Raw genomic sequence first — 12,691 nt, forward strand, 5'->3', positions numbered from 1 at the left:
TTATTCTACTGTTCTTATGACTAAATTGTAAATAAATTGTATTTTAGATTGACGGCCTCTGTGGTTGATGGGTAAAGCTGTCGACTGGCAAGTCGAAGGTCGCGGGTTCAAATCCCGGTGTGCGACATATAATATTATTTCATTAATTTGTGTTATTTCACAACTTATTCATTAAAAAAAATATAAGATACTTTCTGTTTCGTCCTTGTGTAAGATCACCATTCAGAATTGAAACGTTGCTTGAAACGGTTGGAAATTGGTACAATCTGAATAGCCAGATACTTCTTCACCTTCCTCGTCCTCGTATCCTTTCCCTCCTAACAACCTTCAGCCTCACAACGTAACCCAAATGGGGATTCCACAGTCTCACTGGCTCCAGACGGTTAGGAGCAATTGGGACTCTTGTGAGGTGTTTAAAAAAAACCTAAATATGATAAATTGCAATAATCTCTTTGAATAGTGGTACGTGCGAGTATGTTTGTTACCGGTTTTTGTTTTTCGTTCTGTTTTTGATAAATAGTAAACAGTTATTATTTTGTTAGGTTAAGTTTTTTTACAAATATACACATTTGTAAAATATAAAAAAAAATACGTTTGTGTAAAATGGTAAAAAAGGTAAGTTGAAGGCACTGCCTGTGCTTGGGTAACTAAAAAATACTAATAAAACAAGAATATATGAATAAATAAAAAAATAAATTTAAAACACATATTGTATTTTTGACAGTTTCCAAATATTTCAAAGCTTCGTTATTCTTGATGGAAAATCTGTATGGATATCTTAATACAAAACGACGTAAAACGCTAAGATAAGTAAAATTTACTCTCTTAAGAAGGAAGAAGAAGTTTCCAACATGAGCTACAGAGCTCATATAATTCTAAATTTATACCCTAGTCGCACAGTTTACACCTAAACTTGAACTTAAACACCTAAAGTGTTTTATTACCAACAAAGCACCGGGCCATACGCGTTTAACAGTTGTGCTGTTTTTAAAATTCGATAATTATCACCTTTCTATTTCAACAGCCTCATTTGCTAGTTCGTTCGTTCCATAGACAAAAAAATCTATGTTTCCAGTGAAAAACGCAATAAAAAATAGGATCCTTGTCGTCCCTTTTATAATAGTCCTTAAATTGATTATGTAATGGCAACACTAGGATCTGTTCGCTCCTTAGGCGCTATCTACATCCTGCGTTCAAGATTTAAGGCCTCGATTTGTTTAAGGGTCGTATTCACATTTGAAATTCAGGATTTTATGTCGTTGATGTCCTTCGATGGACATAAATTTGTTTAATTTACAACGCCATATCAAAAGCTTGAATTAATCGCTGGTTTTTGATATGCTAGGTGAGCTTACAACTTTAAAAAAAAAAGAAACAAAATATAAATCAAAATTATGGAATTTTAATGAATAAAATTAAGTATCACCTTAAAAATTGGAACTGATTGTGCTAATAAATCATACAAACAATAAAGTACCTACCTACCATAATATTTAAAATGAAAATTATATTAAATGTCATTTTTAAAATTGGAACTGATGAGTGAAGAATTCTGACTATCCCGTGATTTTTCACGGGTCTGCGCTAGTATAATGTAATTCTTCAGTGAGGCGGTATTGTTGTAGATTTAGGTTGGAATAAATCAATAGGTACATAGGTAGGTACCTAACAACAAATTTGAATGGAGTTGTTTTCGGAATAGCAATAACCAATCTAGTCTGATTTGTATCGCTGTACCACTAGATGAATTAATATGGCACACAACTGATGTATTGGGTCATTATTTTTATATGAAGAAATCTAGATAAATAGATTTATTTTTACTGCCAGTAAAATTTAAAAGCCAAATAAAATCGTAAGTACCTACATATAGAAGGTTTAAATTTTTATACGTTTTTTAATATAAGTGTGTTTGTTGGAAGTGACTTGCCAGGTAAGTATGTTTTGGTATCTTTTCTAAATAACAAATGTAGATCCTAGGAAATAAATTGTACAGCGCCCTTGAGGTGATTTTTCACAAAAACGGCGCTCTACAAATTATCCAATTATTATTATTATTATTATTATTTAATATGCTTCGAATTTTATTGATTAATTAATCAATAAAAATAATGAATAAAATAATTTCGATAATTATCGAAAAAAATAAACAAAAGGTATTTTGAAATATATTTAGGCACTATTTGTGAGTTGTTTTGTTTTCAAACAGTATTTTTTTTGACACATCGAATTGCCTATGAATTGAATGGAGGATAATTTTTTAACCAATTTTTTTATCAAAATATATACTCGCTGTTTTTGAACGTACTCCAATACGAAAAACTGTTTTTAAAATCGTATTCCGATAGTGTTTTTTTTGTAAACTGTAGGTATTTACCACTTTTTATAAAAATCTTAAAAGTTCAATCCGTGTTTAACGCAGCTGTACGGCTCAAAACCGGGGTCTCTAAATATGCACACATTTCAGAACACCTTCGTAAATTTCTTTCAGGACACTCGAGCCCTAAAAGAATCCTGTACAAATTGGTGGATAGTGTTTAAATTCTTCAATGAAATGGTCCCACCCTAAATCTTTGAGCTATGCGTCCCGGAAAACACTGGTCTGAGGCAGTCAACTCTTAGATCAGCAACATCATCAGCTGTAGGCAGACTGATAGAACCTAAGCGCAAGCCAAATACTAAGTTTGGTGATGGCGCTTTCGGAGCAGCTGGGTCGAAGGCTTGGAATAAACTTCCTCCGGAACTAAGATCCATAACAAGTCCAAAAGAATTCAGGTCTAAACTTAAAACTTATCTTTTAAGCTCTCATACCCTTAAATTAAATACACCATTCCTGAGAGTAGCATTCCGCATTTCATTTAGCATTTCGTATTGCCTATAATACCGTGGGACAAATCAAATTTAGGAAAGTGAATTCTGATCAAAACCTTGTACTGTAGTACAGCCAACATAAAATTTGAATACCCTTTGCTAAATACGCTCATTAACTCTTAGAAGACGGCAAATATTATGTTGAAAATTATATTTGAAATAATTGACAAGCATCTACAATGTCAACGTTTTACTAAGGAATTTTCATGGACAATATTGAAATGCGTTAAAAACTTCTAAAACCTAGCTATATACACTTCACATTGCAGTGCACCTGAAGGTAGTCATGATTTCATAGAACTTTTATTGTAGTTGGTCGTATCCTAAGGCTGGCCGCATACATACGTTTTCCGTATTCGATTTCCGAATTCGTTTTCCGTATTCGGACATCCGAATGCACGGAATCAGTAGAAAATACATTAACTGCCGCACACGTTCGTTTTAGTTCCGAACGGAACAAATTCCTTACGTACGTTCCGAATGCGAGCCGGCGCGGCAAACGTTCGGAAATTTCTGTTCAGTAATTCAGTGTTGCCAACGGATCTTGACCTAATATCGCCGTTTCTCATACATAAGGTAGCGTAAAGTAGCCGAATTTGCTGTCCAGTCGCCTTTTAGATTTTTTCGGCGCCGATTTTCGCTCTGAGTAGCCTAAATGGCGATATATCGCCCTTGTTGGCAACACTGGTACTGTACTGACGTTTATACATTCCGAATGAAGAAAAACGAACCTTTGCGCTAGTCTCACGGAATTCCGAATACGGAAAACGAATTCGGAAATCGAATACGGAAAACGTATGTATGCGGCCAGCCTAAAGGTTAAAGAACATAAATATATATTATTAAAATAAATACCGGAAAGTCCAAAGATATTAGAAGAACGAGATATGCTATGTTGGCCGCCGGACCGTAGCCGGAGTACTACCTAAATAGGGTACTTTGAACGGTATCGGGACGTGTACGCACAGAAATCTGTTCTATGTATTAGTGCGGATACCTTAGCGCAAGCGAAGGTGTGCAGTAGTATTGGTGAACAAAACCGGCGACACTCGGCAAAACAATTCCACTCAGTACGAACTGCTCATAGCACATCTCGTTCTTCTAATATCTTTGGGAAAGTCCGATTATGTCCTGTGCATGCGAACCTAATCTAAATTTCGCTAATATACAATATACAGAGTTAATCTCGAGTGACTCCCAAAAAAGATGGTCCTGTATATTATTTGCCTGTACAGAATATAAATAAATAATAATATATGTACATTCTAACGCAGCATCACGGTCAAATGCATTGTACATATAGTTTTGTATTGGTGATTGAAGAACCGGTGGATGTAATCTGTTAGCTATAAGTTGATAATAGTTTGTCTAGTCCAGGGCTTCCCAAACTTTTTTCAACTGTGTCGCCCTTGGGAAGTTGCCATATTTTTGCGACGCCCCAAGTACCAAGCGTAGTATTTTGAAGCCCCCCCCCCTGAACGGGTCACGTAGTATGGGTACGTTACCTAATAACAATTTGTCAGAAAAACTAAAAATAGTATCTAAATTTTTTATTACAAAATGAAGAACACAGCATAAAAACAAAAATGGAAGCAAACAAAAAAGATAAAAAAGCAATTTTTTTCTTTGGTATTAATGAGAAAGATGTGCTTGCTTTTTTTAGTATAGTTTTTCAAAACGAGGTTGAAGTTTCGAAATCGCCACTCTCGTCTCTGCCTCTAAATTTATTTTCGATCTGTACTTATTCTTAATTACTGCAACTGCTTAGAAACCTGTCTCACACAAGTATGATGTCGCAAACGGTAATAAAACCCTTAACGCTGCAGTGCTGATGGAACGATATTCTTGATAAACTGAGCTCCAAAATTCAAGTAGCTTATCCTTATTATATTGCAGCTTAAGGCTAGAGTCACAGGACAATTCTATTAACTGTTCTTCTTCTGCTGTCGAAAGTGTTGATGGTGAGGTCGACTGGAAAGGGTTTCTAACCCAGTCATATTGCTCCAGATTTTCGCTGCGAAGTGTGCATGTGGAAGACGCTATAAAGATTGCCTCACGACGCCCCTTGGATGATCCCGCGGCGCCCCGGGGCGTCGCGACTCACAGTTAGGGAAGCCCTGGTCTAGTCTATACTTAGTAGTAAGATAGATTATTGTAGAAATATCTAATATATATTTCATTCATGAATAATATTCCTTTTAAAGAATACATTAGTTTTAAGCTTGGCAAAATGAAGTTGGGTTATTTATTTTTTGTCTTGCTAATCGTTTCAGTAAGGACTCTGTCCTTCTAATTCCAAAACCAAAAGTAATAATATATATATCTCTCGAAAATTCTGGCAAAAAGGTGCGCATTCACAGACAGACTAATTACCTCGATAAATCAACATACGAAACAAAGGAAATCGATTATCGTTTCATCTTTTTTAAAGTCTCCATTTTTCAAGATGGCGATTGTATCCGACTGACAGATGAGCTTTTAAGACGTGTTTATCTCAGGAAAGGAGACAATGCTACAATAATTATCATAGATGAGATAGTATTGTTACGGAGATTGAATTAATGGGATTTAGGATTATGCTAAGTGAGAAGTGTCTGGGATGTATTATGTCTTAATGTATTCTATGTTCGTTTGTAAAATAGAAAATTGACGCCAACAACAAAGAAACACACTCAACATTCGCCGCGAATATTTTTCGAATTCAGAATCTTGTAATAGGTACACACTCAACATTCGCTGTGAATGTTTTTCGAATTCAGAATCTTGTAATAGGTACCTACACACTCAACATTCGCTGTGAATGTTTTTCGAATTCAGAATTTTGTAATAGGTACACACTCAACATTCGCCGCGACTGTTTTTCGACTTCGGAAACATGTAATAGGTAGGTACACACTCAACATTCGCTGTGAATGTTTTTTGACTTCAGAATCTTGTAATAGGTACCTACACACTCAACATTCGCCGCGACTGTTTTTCGACTTCGGAAACATGTAATAGGTAGGTACACACTCAACATTCGCTGTGAATGTTTTTTGACTTCAGAATCTTGTAATAGGTACACACTCAACATTAGCCGCGCATATTTTTCACCTTGGGAAAAGAACACCAAATTTTTATATTATTTAAAAAAATTATCATTTAATAAACACAGAATAATAAATTTGGGAGACAGGTATGAGTACCGCTGCCCCGGGAACCATTTATTGGATAATTAACACCTCTGATATACGTTACCCCAAGTGGCAAGCAAGCAGGGGTGAGGATTGTCCAGGTCTTCAATTCATATATTCTACCCACAATCGCTCTCAGTCTTTTACAAATATTGTTTATTTGAAATTCCCATTTCAAAATGGCAATCAACAGTCACTCCCAAATAAATTATCACCTAGGTATACAATAATTAATTTTTGTTACAAACCAGTAAAATAGAAAACAAGAAAATATTTTACTCGTAAGGCATAGAATCTCTAAATAGTATAAAACAAAGTCACTATCCGCGACTACCTGCCTGTGCGCTCAGTTCTTCAGAACTACGCAACTTATTTTAATGGGGTTTTCAATCATTCAATGAATTTATTTCAAAAAGGTATATTATATTTATAGAATTAGAGAAAAGTCTTCGAGCGGCGCCGGATGTGTACGACAGCTAGTAGGTAGTATTATAAGAAAAAGGAAATAAAAAAATTATAAATTAAATATTGTAAGTTGTACCAATAGAATTACTATGATTAATATTGTATGTTGTATCAATAGAATTAATATTATAAGTTGTAACAGTAGAACTACTATTTAATTAGTAGTTCTACCAAGCCGAATCCTCTGATATGAAAATATCTGGAGTCTGTGAATTATTTTCCTATTTGATCTCTGGTGATTTGACGTGTTGTTCTTGTATTGTTTTGTATTTATTATGCTTATATAATGCACTTACATAATGTGGATTGACTAGATGATCATTTGTGGAAAAGTGTGTGGAAGGGTTTAGTTTTTCCTGTGGGAAAGATTTAACCCGGAGATAAAGTCGCAAAATATAAAAAAAAATTGTAAGTTGTACCAATAGAATTACTATAATTAATATTGTAAGTTGTACAAAAACAATCACTATAATTAATATTGTAAGTTGTACAAAAACAATAACTATAATTAATATTGTATGTTGTACAAAAACAATTATTATAATTAATATTTTTAGTTGTACCAAAAGAATTACAATAATTAATATTGAAATAAATAAATAGGACCTAAAATGGTAATTATATCTAAGTAAAATATAAAAAGCAAGTACGTTCGTACAGGAATATATGCATATCATCACAAATACGTGTGTTAAGTTTGTCACTATTTTCTGCATATTTACCATGAGCTTTTCTAGTGAAGGGGTGGTTTGTGGTGTGAAGACAATAGCTAACCTTCGATAAGAGGGAGCACTAGAAAATTAGGAGGTTGCATAAGATCTGTTCCGTTTATCTCTTAAAAACGCAATATATGTTTCAAACAAAGATCTTTTTTTCAATATATACTTGTAAACGACTAATCTTTTTTAAATCTCAAGATCGTAGGAATCGTAGAGTGTAGGAACAAATAAAAATATATGTACCTACCACATATCTATCTGAAAAAATCAAATAAACCTTAATTCTTTAAGAACCCACCGTAGATGAGACTCAAATGGTTGCAAAAAGCCATAATAAATTCTATAAAAGTCCCAAAGATACAATCAAAATCAATAGAAAACAGATCCTTTTTCATCGACCCGTAAAATCAGTCCCTACCTTACCGACATGCCCAACAATGGCCGCCGCAGTGTTGTCACACCAAAGAAAAACTGCGCGATAACAACAACAGTTCGCCACAATAAAACCACGGACCACCGGGGTTGCCAGTAGTCGGCGAATTTGTTAAACGCCCCGTCCCATAAACATTTAAACCATTTTAAAGTTTAAACCTACTCTGAAAGGGCGGCAAATGTTGTGACAGATCGGACACAATCGATTCGCAGATACTACAAACATGAAAAAATTTCATTGTCACGAATTAAGGGTTTAAAACCTCATCCCTCAGGACCTATTTATGTCGTGGGTAATTTTTCAGGTGACAAAGTATCGAAACGCAAGCGGGGGGTGGTTTTATTCTCGAGAATTATTAGGATTTTGACTTTTGGAGATTTTTCGGCGTTTCTTTGAGAGCCTGCTGTCGGTGTTTCTGTTTTGATTTTTACTTTTGGGAAAGTTTTCAGTATGGTTGTTTGGTTTTGTTGTGGACTGAAGACAATCGACTGCGGTTTTTGTGTAATAGAGGAAAGTTTAAAACAGGTAAACGCCGTGAGCTTTGTGGTTTGTATTGAGGATTTTTGTACTCTCGCCACACTTAAGTATCGTGTAACTTTGGGTGGTAATGCAAGGGTTCAATTTGTAAGGCTATTTTGTAAAATTATTCCGCGGATAATTTAAACAATGATTCCATTTAAATTAACATAATTTCTTAACTTCTTAAATACTGATTTTGAAAGCAGATAGAAGACTCTTACAGATGTTAATGTTACAATTTAACGAACATACCGGCGATAGTACCGACTAGTTTGTTTGTCAAATATAATATCATCCAATTTCAGAAAAATGCGTGTGTGTGCACGAGTGCCACCAAGAGTTAATAGAATGCATTGTAATCGACAACGAGCCTATCTGCCGAGTTTCGAAGTGGGTTAATTTCCAATTCGAAGATTCCACTACATTCATTAATTAAAAAAGAAAATCGAAATTCAAACAGATGTACCTACATATTTGAAAAATTGGCAAACTTTGACCGGGTCGGTTGTTTGAAGATTTTCTGTTTTACTCAATCATCTCCAATTATACGGGATTGTTTTACTCGATCATTTCAAATTATACGGGATTGTATTACTCAATCATTTCAAATTATACGGGATTGTTTTACTCAACCATTTCAAATTATACGGGATTGTTTTACTCAATCATTTCAAATTATACGGGATTGTTTTACTCAATCATTTCAAATTATACGGGATTGTTTTACTCAATCATTTCAAATTATTTGGGATTGTTTTCCTCAATCATTTCAAATTATACGGGATCGTATATGGTAAACTTTTAAATACAAACAGAAAGCTTGGTATTATACCTCTTTCAAGATCTGTTTATATAATATTATTTGTGACTATAGTAGAAAAGGAGACAGAATGAGTTTTATAGGAGGTCAACATTTGGTGACGGATATTACAGCACAACATGGCCAAAGTGGTTGTGCAAAAATTACCAACTTTTCTTTATCTAAATGCTTATAGATACGTTTTCCACAGTCTTCATTTTATATATTCTATACAAGTATTAACGCTCTGGAAATGGAGTTTCTGAATTGGAAATTGAATTATTAAGACCATAGACTGTTCTTTAGTCTTACAAAAGAATCCATATATCTTCTATAATCTTACAAAACACTTTACACTCTTCTATAATCTTACAAAACACTTTAAACTCTTCTATAATCTTACAAAACACTATACACTCTTCTATAATTTATTTATTATTATTCATTAACGCCCTATAGTGCTTTCACAGATGAAATTGACAATTTATGTATGTAGTAGATTGAATGCTGTTGAAATAAGATCCCTGAGGCGTATGTGTGGTGAAACCATGTTTGATCGTGTGAGGAATGTGGAGATCCGCAAAGAGTGCAAGGCTGATGTAAGCGTAATGAGTAAGATTAAGAAAGGGACGCTTATATGGTTTGGGCATGAAGAGCGAATGAACGAAGATAGGAGTGTAAGGAGGATAATATATGATGCAAATGCGAATGGTAGCAGAAGTCGGGGACGCCCGAGGAAGACATGGCACGATCAAGTGAATCAGATACTCGAGTCGGGCCATGTCAAGAGTCAGAATAATAGAAGAGTATGTATAAGACGATGTATGAATGTGAATGAGGCAAGAAGTGTGTGGTGTGACCGAGTTGTTTGGCGGTCCGTCCTCTCTGCCTACCCCTGCGGGGAAACGGCGTGATACTTAGTTAGTTAACATAATACATGGATAATAGTATATATACTAAGATTAACATCAAATTCAAATAATAACACCTGATGTTGTAAATAAAGCTAAGTTTCAAATATAAAGTAAGTAAGTACATTGTACATTCGTATATGCATACAATTGTTCATGTTTTTTGCAAACCAGTAAGAATGAAAACAGGAAAATAATTTTCTCGTAAGGTATATACATATATTATAAAATATGATATGTATTATAAAACAGAAGTTTAAAAAAAGGAGAAAAATGATATATGTTGTATCTATAGATTTTTTTTAATAAGTAATGGCAAAATACCAACGCTGTAATTAATAATAGTACTTGAAATGGTAAAATAAATATACAAATCAAGTATGACCGTACATGCAAACAGTCATTAATATGCGTGTAAAAAAACAAGTAATCTTACAAAAGACTATACACTCTTCTATAATCTTGCAAAAGACTATAGAATAGTGTAAAGTCTTCTATTTATATACTCTTCTATAGTTTCATGTTATAGTATAGAAGAGTCTGTATTCTTAGATAAGACTATAGTCTGTTAGTATACTATAGCCTATAAGCTGTTCTTCATGCCATTGTTGGAAATTGGATAATTTCCAAAGCTTACAAAACGCTGCACTTAATTTCCAAAATCGACATAAACAGATTTATTATTCCGTATGATATATTTCGATCCTCTATTGTGGTCCGTCTGTCAAAACACGCCTTCTTTGGCGCGGCAATCACCGCTTTCTTCCCCGGTGGTACAGAGGAATGATGGCATGGTGGTTTTGTGGTACAATTTAGCGGCTTTTTCTGGGTTCTTTTTGCACGCAAACAAAGCCAGCTGTATTTGGCAACAAAGTCAAAAGTCCATTATATTGCATAAAGGTGCGTCTATAACATTATGTCATTGTTGTGTCCGAGAGATTTCAGGTAGATAGAGGTTGGTTATTATTAGTTTGTTGATGATTTGGTAAAGCGAATGTTCATGGTCATTAGCTGTCTTTTCGCAGAGAATACCGCTCAAGAGTCCCAACTGCTCCTGTAGGATATGTTGTGATACTGAAAGAAGTGGAGAGTGGAAGAAGATAGAAAAGAAGTAGGTGGAGAAGTTCTTTACTATTCAGATCTGGTCAAAGCAACCTTTCATATCTGAAGAGTGGTCTTACCACCAGGGCGATACTGACAGTATCTTTATTTTAGAAGAATAAATTATGAAATAGCATAAATTAATCAAATAAAATTTACTTGCGCACTCGCATTTGAACTCGCGACCAAGGAGGGCGTCTCAGTTACTTGCTTAGTTCGAATTAAAGAAATATATTCTTACAATCTTTATTTTCATTCTTTCAACAAGTTATTTATTTATTTTAATTTAGGGAAATCTACCGTGTACAATAAACTTGGTTTATACACGAGTAATTTAATTAAGGCGAAGCTTAATGCTAAATCACTATTTTGATTGATCTTTATAACGAATTGGTGTACATTATGAATACCAAAAAATATGTTTTAGATAAATTGAAGGCTTTCCTATTGTTTCTCTTGAGTAGAATACAAATAAAATAATAAATTACTCAATAAAAAATATAATTGTAAATTTTTTTTCAATAGAAATGTATGAACGCGTAAAGGAAACAACTTTTAAAAAATACAGTATTATAGCTAAGATTATCGGTGACAGTTTCACTTGGTCAATTTTTTTGCTTTCTTAAAAATTATTTACAAATAAATAAAAATCAGTTTTTTGCTTGAAATCGAAAGTTTCTAGACTCCGGTTTTCATGCGATATTAATGCCTATTACCTACGATATAAGGTAAAACAAGAATATACATATTTTTGGCTTGTAGCTTCCTCTTAACTGAGAAACCAATTATAGATTTCGTATGATATTAATACAAAGCAGTATATTTAACAATTTCAGAGGTCTCACATATCTATGCGTAAATATAAACACAAATTTCGACTACCATGATACGAGCATGTATCTAGTGTGGTAGTCGAAAAGCATGTAAAAAATATGTACAATAACTAATATATTGAATAAAGAAATAAAAAAACGTTGTACACGGTAATTTTCCTCAAATTTTTAATGAATAATTTCATCAAGAAATTTAGGGGGTGAGAAAAGTGGATAACTTTGCTCATGTTTTGAAGGTCAAGTGAGCAAAATTTCTTCAATCTCGGAACATAACTGTAGATTTTGAAATTTAAATGTCTCAAAAAATAAACAATTTATATTTTTTTTACATGCGGCACGTTTCAGGGTGGAAAATACTTTCAGTATCGCCGTAGTGTAAGACCACCATTCAGAATTGAAACTTTGCTTGAAATGGCTTTAGCCATGTTTGGTCATCAGATCTGGATACCCATGTACATCCCCACCTTCCTCTTCCCCACCTCCTTCCCTTCTCCACTCCCTTCAGCCTAACAACATACCCCGATTGGGGTTGCTATAGTCTCGCTGGCTCCAGACGGTAGGCAGAAGTTGGATCTCTTGTGCGGTATTTAAATAAAAAAACAAAAATTTTACCAACAATATTTTGAGAGTGAATTTGACTTCACGGTCCAATACACCTGTGTGGTCCAAATCGGTGATCTTCAAACGAACTTGTCCTGTTTGGTGTCCCGCTGACATATTGTAGCAATATCCATTATTCGCCGCCGTCATAATATATGTCACCTACCTGCTGCAATATGTCATCTACCTACCTGCCAAAATGTGATACCATTAAAAAATATATAGCTTAACTACCCGATTTTGCCAAAGATTTGGATTGGAAAATAT

This window comes from Hesperophylax consimilis, chromosome 27 (assembly GCF_061612785.1).
Source record: "Hesperophylax consimilis isolate HC1 chromosome 27, BYU_Hcon_1.0, whole genome shotgun sequence".
Lineage (NCBI taxonomy): Eukaryota > Metazoa > Arthropoda > Insecta > Trichoptera > Limnephilidae > Hesperophylax > Hesperophylax consimilis.